General features: G+C 40.9%; 1 protein-coding gene and 1 non-coding gene across 2 annotated transcripts in view; one reads left to right on the top strand and one right to left on the bottom strand.

Annotated features, from left to right (window-relative positions):
* CLSTN2 (calsyntenin 2) overlaps positions 1-17435 on the bottom strand; it is a 451209-nt gene that overhangs the window by 376138 nt on the left and 57636 nt on the right. The gene's annotated exons all lie outside the window — the stretch shown is intronic.
* TRNAP-GGG (transfer RNA proline (anticodon GGG)) lies at positions 12904-12975 on the top strand. The gene has a single exon. It is a non-coding gene; the product is annotated as a tRNA-Pro (tRNA).

Below are 17435 nucleotides of genomic sequence, written 5' to 3' on the forward strand. Positions count from 1 at the left end.
GCATTACATAGGGCTGCCCTCAAGACTGATCTGGAAACTCCAGCTGGTACAGAATGCCACAGCGAGGCTCCTTACCAGGACCCTGCTGAGGGAACATATTCATCAGTGCTTCGCCAACTGTACTGGCTCCAGCTGGAATACCAGATCAGGTTCAAGGTGCTGGTTTTGACCTATAAAGCCTTACACAGTCTGGGACCTGCGGGACTGCCTCTCCTGGTACACCCCCAGAAAACATTACATTCTACGAATAGTAATCTTCTGATGGTCTCCAGCCCAAAGAGTGTGAGGCTGTCCTCAACCAGGGCTAGGGCTTTTTTGGCCCTGGCCTGGTGGAACTCCCTTTCTGATAAAACCAGGTCCCTGTGGGACGTTGAAGCTTCCCTACCCCCCCACCTCACTTTTTCATTTTGTATTATCTATTGAGGTGTGGGGGTGTTGGCTGTCTGCAGGCCTTGCAGTGGCCCTTATACTCAAAATGAGCGCCATCTGTCAAATTTACAAATTCTATGAATGTTTTATGGGGCTGGAAATTATTGATTTGATTTAATTTATATTGATTTTATGTTATTTTATTGTATTTATTGTATCCAGTGTATGGAGTAATATGTTGCAAGCTGTCTGAGTCTACTGAATCTGTGGCTAAATTTTTTTATGAAATTGTTAAGAAACGGAGGCTAAATGATGTTTAGAGGGTTGGTTTTATTTGATCGACTGCTTGATGGTATGCCAATAAAGGTATTGAAATTTGAAATTTGTTGCAAGCTGTCTTGAACCTGGCTGCAGCCCGGGAGTATGGGTGAGGTGCACAATGAAATAAATAAATAAAACATTGCAGTTGCATTTGGAAATAATGGACCTAAGCCACATCTGCATTCTGTACAGGTAGGGTCATCCTTAGCTAAGATTCATAATTCTTGGGCAATCACTGGAGGGTTGTGTTGGAATAAAAGATTTTTCACACAGTGGAATAACTATAGGGGAATTGTATTATTGTGAGTCTTGGATATTAGTGCTCAATGGACTAAGAAGTACGTTCAATGGAAATGAGCATGGTTGGAGAGTGGGCACAACCAGTGGGCTCCTCAGGCTCCGCCCCTAAAACCTCCTGCTGGCGACGAAGAGGGATCTGGCAACCCTAATCAGGACACTTTCTAAACAGCCTAACAATTTTTGAAAAAGGTTCATTTTCATGCAAATCACTTTAAAGACAAATGTATGATCCATCAGCAAGTGACCAATATTATTTATACTCTTAGAACACACTCTGTATAGGAAAAGATAAATCATAACCATATCCTTCAAAGGATGTAAAGGATTTATTGACCATTTTCTCAGCACTGTTGTGTTGGATGCTTTCAATTCCACAACTTCTCAAGGAAAAGCGAGCTACAATAGTCTCAGTGAAAGCAACAGTGACACAATGCACTTGAAAAAGAAGGGTATTTTAAATATGTCAGAATTTTAATTGGAGTATGAGACCAGAGGATTTCATTTGCAAATCCCACACTAAACTGTGTATCTGATCCAAGTCAATAATATCTAGGTCATAGTTCTTCATAGTAAAATACACACGATGGACAAACTCATTACACTTTACCCAAATGCACAGAACAGTATTTTATAGTTAATTAAAACATTTCAGTGTTACTTGTAACACTATGAATTTGCCGCTGAAAAATGGATCTTCAAGTTATACCATAAGCCCCCATGCTCTTTTTCCTGCCAAACCCCAGCACAATATAGTTAGAGTGATGCACTTGACAAGACTTTTAATCAAAATACAGGAGGAAAAAAAGTATGCTGTTTTTAAACAGATTCCTAGCTGTCATGGGAACAGAAATAAAATTATTGTAATGTAGCTTGCAACATTTACTTAGAGGCAGAATCCATTTGGCAGTACCTTAATAAAAATGCAAGCTCCAAAATGATCTGCCTTAATATGTAAACCCTGTTTGACCCAGTTTTTTGTTTATAATATGAACTGCAGGATACCTGGGCTCAGCATTTACCACCATAGGCCCTAAGTGTAGAAGGACCTGTAACTGGGAGCACATATTTTACATTTCATCTGTTTATTTATTTATAGCACTGCTATACATATTCTCAATGAACATGGTTCTCAAGGCAGTGTGCAAAAGATCCTGCTTCCCAAAATATCAGGAAGCGGGACTGTGAAAGCCTGTTTGGGGACTTTGAGTTACTCCTAGTCTAAAAGCAACATTTATATGTTCAAATTACAATTCATTCCCTGAGGCATCACCTCATTTTGAAACTACAACCAATCACTATTGTGATATACTAGCTAGAGTGCATGATTTAGACATGGAAATCTATGATGTTTATTGTGTCACCCTGTACTACAGGATTTCCTCTGCTTGTTCTCCCAATGGCAAGTAATTCAAAACAAAGTTTGGAATTTGACATACAAGCTTCCTTACTTCGGGGCTAATTAAAAATACAAACATTAAAAATTTGGCTCTGCTTATAATTAACTTGAACACATGCAGCTGCGTTATATACTGAATCAGATCCTTGGTCCATCAAAGTCAGTATTGTCTACTCAGACTGGCAGTGGCTCTCCAGGAGGGTTTCACTTCTATTACTACCTAGCCCTTTAAACTGGAAATTTAAATTTGAATCTGGGACCTTTTTAGGGTTGCCAACTGCCAGGCAGTAGCGGATATGCTTCTAATTCAACTGATCTCTAGCCGATAGAGATCAGATCACCTGGAGAAAAATGGCCGCTTTGGCAATTGAACCCTATGGCATTGAAGTCCCTCCCCTCCCCCAACCCCGCCCTCTTCAGGCTCCACCCCAAAATCTCCCGCCGGTTGCGAAGAGGGACCTAGCAACCCTAGACCTTTTGCAAGCCAAGCAGATGCTCTACCACTGAGACATGGCCCCTCCCAAGTTTGTTCATCATCTCACCACCAGCCCTTCCTGCTGCTTACCATTTTCCTCCTAAGCCTAACAGTGACATTGACAAGAAAGGATGCTGTCTGTGCATTCATTAGGCAGAAGCATAATATTGGGAAATATAATTTCCCAGGTTCCTGGAAGCTTAGTGAGGCTTCCAAAGCATAAGAAGCTATTCCCAGGGCACCTAGCCCTCAGGAAACTGACACTGCAGCATTCAATGATGTAATCAAAGACCAAAGAAATGACCTTCTTACATCACCTAAACATAGAGTTGCCAGCTCTGGGTTGGGAAATACCTGCAGATTTTGGAGGTACAGCCTGAGGAGAGTTGGGTTTGGGGAGGGGAGGGACCTTAGTGGAGTATATTGCCATAGAGTCCACCTTCCAAAATGGTCATTTTCTGTAGATGAACTGTTCTCTGTTGCCTGGGGATCAGTTGTAATCCCAGGCGATCTCCAGCTACCATCTGGAGGATGGCAACCCTACCTACGGATAAGGCAAGGGGAAGTACAGTAGAAGATGAATGAGCTTGGATTGATAGGCCTCTAGGTCCTTTATGTTCCCGGTGAGTCATAAACACTGGAATGCACCCAAGTCTGAAACTAATTTGTGCCCAATCGATTCATTTTAAGCCAGTTAATTCAAAATTGATGTCCAGATCTAATTTAATTTTTGTAAAGTGTGAATAAACCCTGTAACTGGATTAGCCCCAAATGTTACCCCACCTCTTTCACATCCCAGTTGTCTGCAGTTGTTAGCAAAGCTTAAGAATACATTGTTAATTAGCATCAATGACTGATATATCAATTTGACAATGGCCCAAATAACAAAAGTGCAGAGAATGGTGCCCATTGTTCCAAGAACACTGAATGAAAAGAAAGCAATTAAGGAATTACAGTCTTCACACAAAAATCAGAATCTGCATAGAAGCCACCACACATTTCCATTTTGGTTCGGTTTTTCCAGTTCACGAGCTAGATGGCAGCCGCATCATTCATGCAATGTGAATCCTGCTTTAATATACAGATTTGCATTCATATTGCTCTCTGACACCCACCACTTCTACCCATAGACAGCTTCCCCCTCCCCCCGGTATTGCACTGCCCCAACAACATTCAGATTTCCTCCAAATAAAATTTCCTATCCCTATTTTTGCACATCTTGGAAACCACAGTGTAGCACCATGGCTCTTGCCAGTGCTGGTTCAGTGTCTTCTTAGGAAAGGTAGACACCACAGCACAACTCTGTGACAATATGAAGAGTATAGACTACACATAAATTACCTTGTGTTGTTAATGGTGGTGACCAGCTAGTAGTTAGGGAAGGGGAAGAGAAGTAAACGTTTTAAATGAAACGTAGAGTTCATGGCTGCCCCTGAATAATAATGTGTGGAGCAGAACTGAATCTTTTAAACAAAGGCAAACTATTATTGAATAAACATTTCTCTCTCTCACTATATTTCAGTTTGGTTCAGCTCATGTTTGAACTCTGGTGTTTGGAAAGCATGACTGAATTTATCATAATGGGTGCTGTTGCTGTTGAAACCTGGGCAGTGTCTGCACTGCACATTTGCCGCTCCGATTTCTGCGGGGTTTCCTTGCATGTTCCCACTTCATCTCACCCGAAGGATTCCGAGGATGTCTCCAGAGCGCAATTTCTCTGCAATAAGAGGATCCGCTTTTACGGCGGATTATAAAAATAAAACGTGTTCCTCACCCGGAGCAATGAAGTGGGAAAATGCAACCCCACTGAAAGCCCACTGCCCCGCCCCCCCATCCTTCCTAACTGCCCACACTCATTCCCCCCCCCTTTTCGGCTTTGCAAAGGAGGAAGGGGGGAATTGGGGGGGTTTGAAAGTGTCGCCTGCCGGATTCTGGCACAAACTCCCAAGTCAACTGGAGTGGGGCGCCATGAGTAGGAGGGAGGGGGCAGAGGGGGGAGGGGGCAGAATCGAGGCTTGCAAAACAAGCCCCCCCTTTAATTTGTGTGCTTAGATGCAAGAGGGTGGGATGGCAGCAAGTCCTGGCGGCAAGTTTCGATTTCCCCTCGAACTCCCGCCAGGCAGTACAATTCTCGGGTTTTTTTCCTTTTTTGCCGCCATTTTCTAAACAACCTTCCCCGCTACCGTTATGGGATGGCCCGCAAATTCTGGACCAATCACTGTCCTTCCTTTGAGCACAGTACAGCGGAGAAAGGTGGCGCAGTGGGAACAGAAATCATGCGAATTTTATCAAAAACCTGGAGAAAGGCGGCACGGTGGGAACAGAATTTTTATTTCGTTTTCGATTCTTTTGTACTCGACACGTATAAATAGCGAGGTAAGTTGCTGGTGCGTTCATGGGCCTGGTTTCTCTCTGAAATATGCAGATTATCTGTGCATCCTCTTTCATATACAGCTCATTCAACACCTTGGGGTACAGCTAGGGGAAATAAAGGAAATGTGCACGTAGAATGTAAGTGGAAGATACTATAGGAAAGAGCACATCTTTATACCTGCTCTTGATGTTAGCAAATCAATTATAGTTTCTTGTCTCCAATTCATCTGTGCAAAACTGACCGTCTGAGCTATTCTAGACTGTGAGAGGGCTTTTCCATCTAATGATGTAAACTTGGAACAAGTGGCAGACTACTTTAATGATTTTTTCAGACATTTTGCAGATAAAATAATCACCTACAACCATCACGACCCTGACACCACTATTTCTGCAGATAAAATACAAAAATGTACAGTGCAGTTGCAGATGCTGGGATGAATATCAGTTACTGCCACCTCAGGACAAACACATGGTGCTTGGAGAAATGAAGATTATTTTATCAGTACTCACCCTTCCATTCAGGGTTTATTACAGCTAGTCAGAAGTGACTGCCTGTCTGGGTCCATGGAACTAAGAATGCCTTTTAAAAGGAGTGCATAGTGCTGACTACCAACAGAAAATCCCTCAAAGAAGCCACATCTCAACCCAGATTATTTCAATAACTATCAGCCAACAGCAAACATGTCTTCTTGGATATGGTACTTGAGTGGTGGAAATTCAGAGCAGCTCCAGGTTTTCTTGGATTGAAATGGGTCCAAATAATTCATCTACTCTGATTTGGGAACTGAAAATACCTTGGTCAATGGAGAAAAAGCATTTTCAGTGGCCTTCAATGAACTTTTCTGTGGCTTTGATACTATCCTTCTGGACCAATTTGCAGAGGGTAGATATTGTTGATTCCATGCCTATCTGGATGAATGTGGGGCCGGGAGATAACAGCTCAGCTCCATGCTGCTTGTTCTGTGGTATCTGCAGGGCTCCTATTCTGTTTCATCATCTATACAAAACTGCTAAAAGAGACCATCCTGGTATTTGGAGTGAAATATCCCAAGCATGTGGTGTTGGAGGAGAGTGTTACGGATTCCGTGGACTGCCAAAAAAACAAATCAGTGGGTTAGAGATCAAATCAAGCCTGAACTGACCCTAGAAGCTAAAATGACTAAACTGAGGCTATCGTTGGTTCTTGTAGGTTATCCGGGCTGTGTAACCGTGGTCTTGGAATTTTCTTTCCTGACGTTTCGCCAGCAACGTTGCTGGCAAAACGTCAGGAAAGAAAATTCCAAGACCACGGTTACACAGCCCGGATAACCTACAAGAACCAATGAACTCTGACCGTGAAAGCATTCGACAATATTTTGAGGCTATCGTATTTGGGTCACGTCATGAGACGACAAGAGTCACTGGAAAAGACAGTCATGCTAGGAAAAGTTGAGGGCAGCAGGAAAAGAGGAAGACCCAACAGGAGATGGATTGACTCAATAAAGGAAGCCACAGCCTTCAATTTGCAGGATCTGAGCAAGACTGTCAAAGATAGGACATTTTGGAAGACTTTCATTCATAGGGTCACCATGAGTCGGAAGCGACTTGACGGCACTTAACACACATCACAAGCATGCTGAAAACACCAACTCTGGGCTCCCCCGCCCCCCCAAAAATTCTTATTAGTCTAATGAGAGAATTTTTTTTTAATGAAGCAAAAATGGTTTTAAACTTTATGCCTGGAAACTAGTTTGTATCAGGACAGCAACCTAGAAGTTGATGGTATTGATTTTATAATATTAGTCTCATGTAATGTAAAATCCAATTGATTCAAACTGATTCATTCACTTAATAATCTCCCATCTTAATCTACTCTGAATCTCATATTTAGTGAGTGATACTGCAATAACACTCCTAAACCTGTATCTACCAATAAGCAGACACTTGAATGCCAGCAGCTGATAGTAAATTGTATTTATTTAATTCATTTATATGACTTAGGAAAATTTAATTATGTTATTAAAATCTTAAGCAAAGGTTTCCAGAACATCTAAGTTTACTTAGATACATGTGGGCTTCCTTGAACATTACTCAGTCTGGATTCTTGATATCTTGCTTTTCTCAGTTACTACCAAGGGCAATAGAATGCTTCAATTGTGCAGCAGTACACTAGCATGCAATTATAAGAGACTATCCAGCTATAGTGCAAAGGTTCTGTATTTTAAATCACATAAATCTAAGCCACTTTTGAAATGCAACTCAAAAGATTTATGATGCAATTTTCAGAACTCGCACACATTGCTTATTCCTACTGGTGGTTTAACAATGGCACATGCAATTCAACTGTCATGGCCAGTCCTTGCTATTTTGCTGCCATGAGCAAGAAAAGCCACATACACAAACAACCAAAAATAAAAGCAACTCAAATTGCCTCTCAAACACATGTAACTCCTTCCAAGTTTACCAAGCATTTAGAAATACTTCCTTGCCCTCAATCAAAAAGGGCACAAGGTTGCCTGATACCAGGTAATGGCGGGCAATTGCTCACCAATAGAAACCATAGAGTTTTTGGAGGAATGTGCAAGAGCATCCCTGTACTTTCCGGGTTTACCCAGGATGTGACATTAATCCCCTGCCCCCTTCAGCTGGCCTGCATCTGCCTGCCAGCCAGCTGAGGAGCAGCAGGTAGCCCCCTTAATTCACAGGTACTTGCCTGCCATTACCTGGTATCTGGCAACCCTAGCTGAGAGTGTGGCTGACTCAAGGTCACCCCAGTAAGCTCATATGGCAGAATGGGGATCCAAACCTGGGTCTCCCAGAGACTAGCCAAACACTCTATCCACAATACCACACTGTCTCTGTTCAAATTCCCTTTTGAAATTTGTCCTTTTGCTCTTTTTTGTTTCCTTTCCCTTCTAATGTAAACCATGAAAAAAGAGAGAAATAAACAAGAAATACGAGCAAGATTTGTGTGGTTTTGGGGTTGCCTTGTAGTTTGCAGCTGGAATTTCTTCCAGGAGTAGATGAGGTTGCACGAAAGGGAGCTGCGGGGGGGGGGGGGGAGTACCCCATCTCATTCAGCCTGATAAGTTTTGAATCATGAAAAAGCATCTACCCTATGCAAAGTGTAGTATACTCATGAAAGTGGTAAAATGTCACATTAGCAGGTCCATGGTCCTTATTCGGTGGTTCAGAGTCAGTGCCTTAAAGTATCTATAATGGGGGGGATGCTCATTGTAAGATTTTGTTCATTCACTCCACTGTTTCTCTTCAGAAACTGGCACTGTGCTATATATATATATAGAGAGAGAGAGATCAATATATATATATATAGATTCCTAGATCAATTTTATATATATTGATATATAAAAGGCTTGTTGTGGCTTGATGTAGCTTTTTTAAAAAGCCAGTTTCCTGACCACTTCCTTTCACATTAAGGAAGAGCACATTGAACAGAAAAATCCCATCAAAAGTGATTTCAAAAACCTGGGGGGTGCGAGGAAAACAAACAGAAGGAAAACAGATTATGGTATATGTGTCTCAAAGGTAAAAAAGAAAACCTTGGCACTTTGGCAGGGAAACTGTGGTAAACAGCCTGTGTATAGTTTGCTGTTTTGTTTATTAGTTCATTTATGCGGGAGTTGCTGTTGCGAGACAGTTTGTGTCCTTTCAGAGAGAAAAGCAGGACAGCATTATTTAATTTAATTTTTTTTCTACTTTTACAGAATTATCACCTTTAGAACATTTCATTTGGAACTCCCTTATATGTATGTGTGTGAAATACGCTTTCCTTGCAAGTCATTCCATCAAAACAGCAGCCATTTTTTTAGTGCCAAAATGTGTATCCTGACGCTCTGTGAGCTGGAACCTTGCCTGAAGGATAGTACACCTCTCAGTTGAAAAGCACTAGCTCTTTGCAAGAAGTCAGGTTTGTATTTAATTTACCTAAAGTTTCAAACTGCACTGAGACACAAAGCCTTATGCTCTTAAAATCATTCACTGTAGAACCTGTTTAAAACCTTTCTGGGGAAGGGCCTTTGAACAATAGCTGGTCTTAATGGGCATTCTTTGCAATCTGTTGACAAAGAGCTGTCAACAAAAACCTGCCAGGACTAATCACTCCCACTGTGCTCTACAAGGGTTCAGCAACTTCCCATTTGTTTTAATAATTGTTGACACCCTCAACAATGGTTGGTTAGTGACCAGAACAATTCCCTTCTGTCTGGACTCACTTTACATCCAAATAAGCAATCCCTTACAAACAGCAGTCGCTCTGCATCAAAAGGCTAGCAGTTATTTCATCCCCTACCATATACTTGAACTAAAAGCATTACAACAGCCTAACATAATCACCCTCAATCAAATATAAAGACCCTGCTGCACTTACATGACCAATCCATCATTTAAAAAAAAATAGCCTTTGTAAAATCTGGTCCAAATAGTCATGACAACTGCATTTAAAAAGCATAAAGCTAAATACAACCAACCTACCAAGCATAGTTCCTCCACCCCGTGTGCTGTGAATTCTAGATCAATTTACTTGTTCATACAAAAGATTAAAAGGGATGTTGTAACTGTTTCAGTAATCAAGAATGTCAAATTGCAGAGCTTTAATAGACTTGTTTGCATTAAATAAAAGTGAAGTTCAGTGTCATTCTGAAGAACATTTCAAAGACAATCAAACTATGGTTTGCATCCTATGGTTGATTTTTACTAATGGAAGTGTGATTCTATTAGTGGAAGGAGGGATTTTTGCTAATTCCTCTCTCCCACTGCAGCTCTCTACTTGCTTCCCATGCTGTTTGTGGAAGTTTCCTGACATCAAAAATAAAACAGTTTTATTTAGTCTGTAGTTGCAAAATAAAAAGGCATCCATCAAATCTGCTAGCATCTGAATGACAACTTGTTGATCCAGGAGAGACAGCATGGATTTGTCCCCAACAAGTCCAGACCAATCTCATTTCCTTCTTTGATCAAGTGACATACTTACTTGGTTGTGGGAATGCTGTCGATTTATGTTTACCCGGATTTCAGTAAAGCTCTTGACAGTGTTCCCCATGATGTTCTGGGAGGTATACTGGAAGGTTGTGGGCTGGACTTTAGCATAGTTAGGTAGACAGGGAACTGGCTGGAGAACTGTACCTAAAGCCAATGGCATTTCATCTAATTGGAGGGAGGTGTCTAGTGGGGTGCCACAGAGCTCAGTTCTGGGGCTGGTATTGAAAACACTAGAAAAGTGGGCTGATGTGAACAACATGCAATTCAACAAGGATAAGTGCAGATTTTTACATCTGGGTAACCAAAATTAGAAACAAGCATACTGGATGAGTGATACACTTCTGGGTAGCCGTGTGTGTGAACAAAATCTTGGGATACGGGTAGACTATAAGCTAAATGTGAGCTGCCAGTGTGATGCAGCAGCAAAAAAGGCTAATGCAATCTTGGAGTGTGTCAACAGAGGCATAACATTCAAATCGCAAGATGTCATAGTCCCACTATGGTCAGGCCACACCTGGAGTATTGTATGATGTTCTGGAGGCCTCACTTTAAAAAAAAAATTTGCGGACAGAATGGAGCAGGTGCAGAGGAGAGCCATAAGGGATGTTTGGCAGCATGGAAACTACACGGAAAGGCTGAGGGACTTTTGGGATGTTCAGTCAGGAGAAGAGGTGGTTGAGGGGAATATGATTGCTCTCTTTAAGTATTTGAAGGACTGTCACTTAGAGGAGGGCAGGCAGAGGATAGGACTCACAATAATGGGTTTAAATTACAAGCAGAAAGGTACCAGCTGGATATTAGGGGAATTTTTTTTTAAGTAAGAGTAGTTCAGCAGTAGAATTGGCTGCTTAGGGAAGTAGTGAGCTCTTGCTCACTTCAATCTTCAAGCAGCAGTTGGACAAATACTTTTCAGGGATGCTTTAGGATGATCCTGCATTGAGCGGGGAGTTGGACTAGATTGTCTGCATGGCCCCTTCCAACTCTTTGATTCTATGAGTCTAAGTGTTATAGCCCTACACTTAATCATGCAGATAATGTACATAACAGTACAACAAAGTTTTCATAAAGTTTGACTTGCAGTAAACTAGTGGCTTGCCCATTTCACTTCTGAAATGGATTTTAATTAATATTATTGCCAATAAATGAACAAACTGATATTAGATGTGACCATTGTAGACTATTTCCAGTGTGCCCTGGGTATGCTGCAAAACCCAAATATGAATTGCAAGGGAAGCGTAGGAAGTAAGAGAAGGCCAGGGATACTGAGAGCCACCAGCTTTCCCCTGCTCCCACGTCATGCTACCCAAAACCAAATTAAACATCATATGAAAACAGATAACATCATTCATCTGGATCCATAAGCTCCAAGATGACCCTCTTGTCAGCCCTTGGAACAGTTGTGAAGAACAGTGTACATCTCCCTTCCTGACCAGCTGCTGTATCTGGTTGTCCCTACAAACCCACCATCAGAAAAGTGTAATGGGATTTGCTCTTTGGCTGGATATACAATCCAAGTCAAAGAAGAATTCAGGCCTGTAGTCATGCCTTTACGTTGAACCTAAGCAATAGAAGGTCTGACCCTGCTTTGAGCCACAATAGACTATTTCCACCAACCTCCCAAGCTTGTACACTTCTAACAAAATCAGATTAAATAGCACTTGAGCTTATGTTTCTACATAAAAGTTGCTTTTTTTTAAGCTCTGAAAAATATGGTCGGGCAGCATCAGATTAAAATCTTTTAAATAAAACATGTTAGAACTACAGTTTAAACTATCTTATAAGTATTTACTTATATTTTTCCCTTTTGGATCCCCGTTAAATACTCTTGAAGAAAGTTATTAAAGAAGGACTGTAAAGATGTCTCATTCTGTTATGGTCATCTCTGTGGGCTGCCTGCCTACCATTTCTCTTTTTTTATTTGTCACTTTCTAGATGGTTAAAGGGACCAATTTGTCAAGATTCAATAACACACCCAATAAGCATAGACCATTCTAATCAGCATCTATACCATTAACAGCAGTATGACTTCTTGAGCTGCAGTTGTCATTTGCTGACATTGGGGTCTTATCAGACATCTGTTTAAATTAAGAAATTCAAATTCCTACTGATTAATTACCTCTTCCTGTGAATAAACAGGAGGATCATGAGTTAATTGAGGTGCATGTTTGTTTACTCTAATTGGTGTCAGGTGCACTACATATCAGTTTCAAAGAAAAGTGTTTGGCTTTTTTAAGCACACACAGCATTACATATCACATAAACAGACTTAGGTAGGAAAAATACCCCACTACTGAATAACATTGTCTTTCCTGAAAAGAAAGAAGGGGGGGGGGGACAAAAACAAAACAGCAAATAAGCCAATTTGCAAACACTCTTCCCTGGTAATAAGGATCAGGCAATTGTTTGAGACTAGTAGAACAACCACAAGACAATCAGTGCATCCCTTGAAGGGAGACCATAGACCCATGCTTGGACAGGACAGGCTGGTTGCATACTTACTCATATGGCTGTATTAACTGGTATGCCTACACAGCATCCTCAGTACTCAGTGTGCAGAAGCCATGCTGAAGAGGCAGCTGAAGGATCAGAGTAGTGCACAGAGTAAGCATTGAAGCTAATCATGAATGCTCACCTGACCAATCCATTGAGAACTGGGCATATGTTAATAGAAATGTGCAACTACTTTAGGGGAGGGGGCATGGCTCAGTGGTAGAGCATCTGCTTGGGATGCAGAAGGCCTCAGGTTCAATCCCCGGCATCTCCAGTTAAAGGGACTAGGCAAGTAGCTGATGTGAAAGAACTCTACCTGAGACCCTGGAGAGCTGCTGCCGGTCTGAGCAGACAATACTGACTTTGATGGACCAAGGGTCTGATTCAGTATAAGGCAGCTTCATGTGTTCATGTGTTAGTTTACAGAAAACTAGGACTAGAAGTTCCTCTGTACCGAATGGGCTTTTCTAAGTGTGACCTCACTGTTGCTAATGCTCTTCATTGTGGAGGAATGTTAGGAGTAAAGTGTGAAATAGACACCAGGATGGGCAAATACAATATTCGTATGCACAAATATCAATTGAAAAGGGCCCTGTTTACATAATAAACCAATCAGATTTTATTTACTCTCTGCGCTCCAACAGATGAGAGGAGGAATCTAATAGGTTCAAATGAGGATACTGCTGGTAGGCTGACATTTTGCTGTGTCAACTACTGTAAGTTTATTGCTCTGGGTTATGCTTAATTGAAGCTGAAAACATTAAATTAAAAATTGGATTATACATATAAGCAAATAGTCAAGGTTTGCTATTGTGCATTGTAAATACATAAATACAACTCTATTTGAATGCTATATGTGAACTGAAAATGACATAAATTATAGTCCATGTTGACTCATAAACCTTCTAGCTGAAGCAGATATCCCTTTACCAGTAAAACACTAGCCACAGTTGCAATTATATCTGTAACTGCAGAAGAAGGAAGTCAAGATCATGCAATGCCTAGATGCACCAGAAGAGTAACAGCAATCCATCCTTCTGTTATGGTGACCAGGGGAGAACATACACAGATTCATCATGGGCCATTAATAGTATACAGCCATGTGCATGCATACATATCCTTGCTTCATTTAAAATGTGTATATATTGTAGGCCTTTGGACATGAAAGAATGCTCCACAATAGAAACAGTTTGGAGCTGGGGGGGAGGGACTCTGATTTAAAGAAACCCACTTTGCATTACTCCATTCTTTTGCATTAGCCATAAATGTTCACAATATTTGGGACTGGATATGAAAACCTAGGTAATATCCTGCTATGCTACTGCTTTAAGATTCTATAATTGCAAACACAGTACAAACCAAAGTTCACCAATGGGAAGCAGGATCCTGTGCTTATGGCCAGTGTCATTGCAGATCCTAGTTCTACCCCAAATTCAGCCAATAGCAGTGTTTCCATTATGTGCAGTTAGGTAAAGGCAGATGCATAAGAAGAGCATGCCAAGTTTTCCATTTCTGCTCCCAAATCTTCTTCCACTGCTGAAACCAGACCCTCATAGTCAAGGCAGGTCTTTTCCTTCTCCCACTCTGCTTCCCTTCTTGGAATTTACCCTCCAAATCTTCCTATATGCTGTCCCCTCTTAGCTTCTCCATGTGTCTTATAGCATCTTTACCTGGCTCAGGATTCCTCCCTTCCTATCTGAAAATCCTTTCCCATTTATCCCACCAAATCTTTTGGTACCCATCATCTATCTCTTTTCTTTGGGTTGGTTTCTCTAAAGTAGTCATGTGGGAGAAACATAATTTTGGTTTAAAAATAACTTCAATTGGGCCCTAGCTTAAAGCAACACAGCTGAACTCTCTTACTGTGCAAAAATGTAAACTGGATTGCCACAATTAAGCTGCTACAGTATGGCTATGATTGAACAGTTAGTGTTGCTGTCTTGTGCTTCTACTGTTTTGCTTTCCCCTTTTCTAGTCTCTCTCTTGGTTATATCAGTAAACTTACTTTGTGGTTAGGTGGTTTCCCTTCCCTTTTTCCTTCCCTGGGAGATTTATTGTACTGGACTGGGAACTGTGTATACACTAGACTCAAACAATTCCCACTCCAAGGAACAGGCTCCCTGAAAAGATGAGATCACCCTCTTTACAAGTATTTAATGGGCGCTGCAAGGCCATTTAATATACCAGGAATTTAAATAGAATATATACTGCAGATATCTCTTCAGGTGTTTATTTGGGGAGGTTATCTTATTGCTTCTAAATTATTATGCTTTGTCTATGGGGGTTACCGCACTTGTATTCCCAACAATGTATTAAGAGTTTGAAAATGTTATAAAAAATACTGTTCGCACTTTCTATGTATCCCCACCGATGTATTAAGAATATTGTCGAAGGCTTTCACGGTCAGAGTTCATTGGTTCTTGTAGGTTATCCGGGCTGTGTAACCGTGGTCTTGGTATTTTCTTTCCTGACGTTTCGCCAGCAGCTGTGGCAGGCATCTTCAGTGTCTCACTGTCCTTAGTGTTACTCCTCTGAAGATGCCTGCCACAGCTGCTGGCGAAACGTCAGGAAAGAAAATACCAAGACCACGGTTACACAGCCCGGATAACCTACAAGAACCGATGTATTAAGAGTATGAAAACGTTATAAAAAATACTGTTCGCACTTTGTTTGGCCCCTTTAGCTGTGAAGATATCTTCCAACCATTTATAAGCCGTGATATCCAAAAACCCTTTTAAAGCGATGTTTTTTACAACATTTTCAAACTCTTAATACATTGCTGGGAATACAAAGTGTGGTAACCCCCTATGACTTGTAAGATGCATTGAACCATGAAGAAAGGTGGGACAAGTATTTTAAGTAAGCATTAATATATAAATGGGCTTGAACAAGCCATTCAGTTTTCACAACGACATGGCTGTAGCTAATTCACTATATACAGGCATACTTCATAATTACAAGCTTAAGCATGAGTCGTTGCCTACACTGACCACAACATGTGCAAACTTAGATGATTGCCACTCGTCAAAAATAGTGATTTGATTTCTAGTCAAAAACAATGTTACATTATATTGTCGAAGGCTTTCACGGTCAGAGTTCATTGGTTCTTGTAGGTTATCCAGGCTGTGTAACCGTGGTCTTGGAATTTTCTTACCTGACGTTTCGCCAGCAACTGTGAAAGGCATCTTCAGAGTAGTAACACTGAAGGACAGTGTCTCTCAGTGTCAAGTGTGTAGGAAGAGTAATATATAGTCAGAAAGGGGTTGGGTTTGAGCTGAGTACTGTCCTGCAAAAGTAATGTGCTAATCATTGTCCTGTAAGTATCAAGATAATGTGCTAATGAGGGTATGGTATGTTAATATGGAACCATTGTATCCTGAAGTGATCTGTTAATGTGTGTAATCCAAAGCTAATCTGCATGGCTATTGTTGAATGCTGTCTTTGTTAGTCTGGAGGTTTTCAGAACAGGAAACCAAGCCTTATTCATTCTTAAACTCTCCTCTTTTCTGTTAAAGTTGTGCTGATGTTTGTGAATTTCAATGGCTTCTCTGTGCAATCTGACAAAATAGTTGATAGAATTGTCCAGTCTTTCAGTGTCTTGGAATAAGACCCTGTGTCCTGTTTGTGTCAGTCCATGTTCAGCCACTGCTGATTTCTCAGGTTGGCCAAGTCTGCAGTATCTTTCATGTTCTTTTATCCTTGTTTGTATGCTGCGTTTTGTGGTCCCGATGTAAACTTCTCCACAGCTGCAAGGTATACGATATACTCCTGCAGAGGTGAGGGGGTCTCTTTTGTCTTTTGCTGATCGTAGCATTTGTTGTATTTTCTTTGTGGGTTTAAACACTGTTTGTAGGTTATGTTTTTTCAAAAGTTTCTCCATCCTATCACTGACTCCTTTAATAAATGGCAAGAATACCTTTCCTATGGGAGACTGTTTTTCCTGAGTTTTCTGATTTTTGTTTGGTTTAATGGCCCTTCTGATTTCATTCTTGGAGTAGCCGTTTGCTAGCAGTGAGTGATTTAGATGATTAGTTTCTTCCTTGAGAAACTGTGGTTCACAGATCCGTCTTGCACGGTCCATTAATGTTTTGATTATTCCTCTTTTCTGTCGGGGGTGATGGTTGGAGTTTTTGGGTAAGTAGCGATCTGTGTGAGTTGGTTTCCGGTAGACCTTGTGACCTAACTGAAAGTTTGTTTTACGGATGACAAGGGTATCAAGAAATGGGAGTTAACCCTCAATTTCCTTTTCCATGGTAAACTGAATGTTTGGATGGATATTATTAAGATGGTTTAGAAAGTCCATTAATTTTTCTTCACCATGGCTCCAAATAGTAAATGTATCATCTACGAACCTGAACCAGACTGTAGGTTTGTAAGGTGCTGATTCTAATGCTGTCTTTTCAAAATATTCCATGTAAAAGTTTGCTATTACTGGACTGAGTGGACACTGAGTTGACACTGAGAGACATTGTCCTTCAGTGTTACTACTCTGAAGATGCCTGCCACAGTTGCTGGCGAAACGTCAGGAAAGATAATTCCAAGACCACGGTTACACAGCCTGGATAACCTACAAGAACCAATGTTACATTATGTTTTCTATTTGGTAATTGCCATCTGAGATATGTAATTGAGTGCTCCAATTTCTGAAGTGCTGCTTCAAATTTCCTAAGCAGCAGTAAAAGTTTTATATGCTACAATTTTACATCATCATCATGGAAAATTGAATATACATAT

The sequence above is a fragment of the Euleptes europaea genome, chromosome 5, assembly GCF_029931775.1.
Source record: "Euleptes europaea isolate rEulEur1 chromosome 5, rEulEur1.hap1, whole genome shotgun sequence".
In the NCBI taxonomy this organism is placed as follows: Eukaryota; Metazoa; Chordata; class Lepidosauria; order Squamata; family Sphaerodactylidae; genus Euleptes; species Euleptes europaea.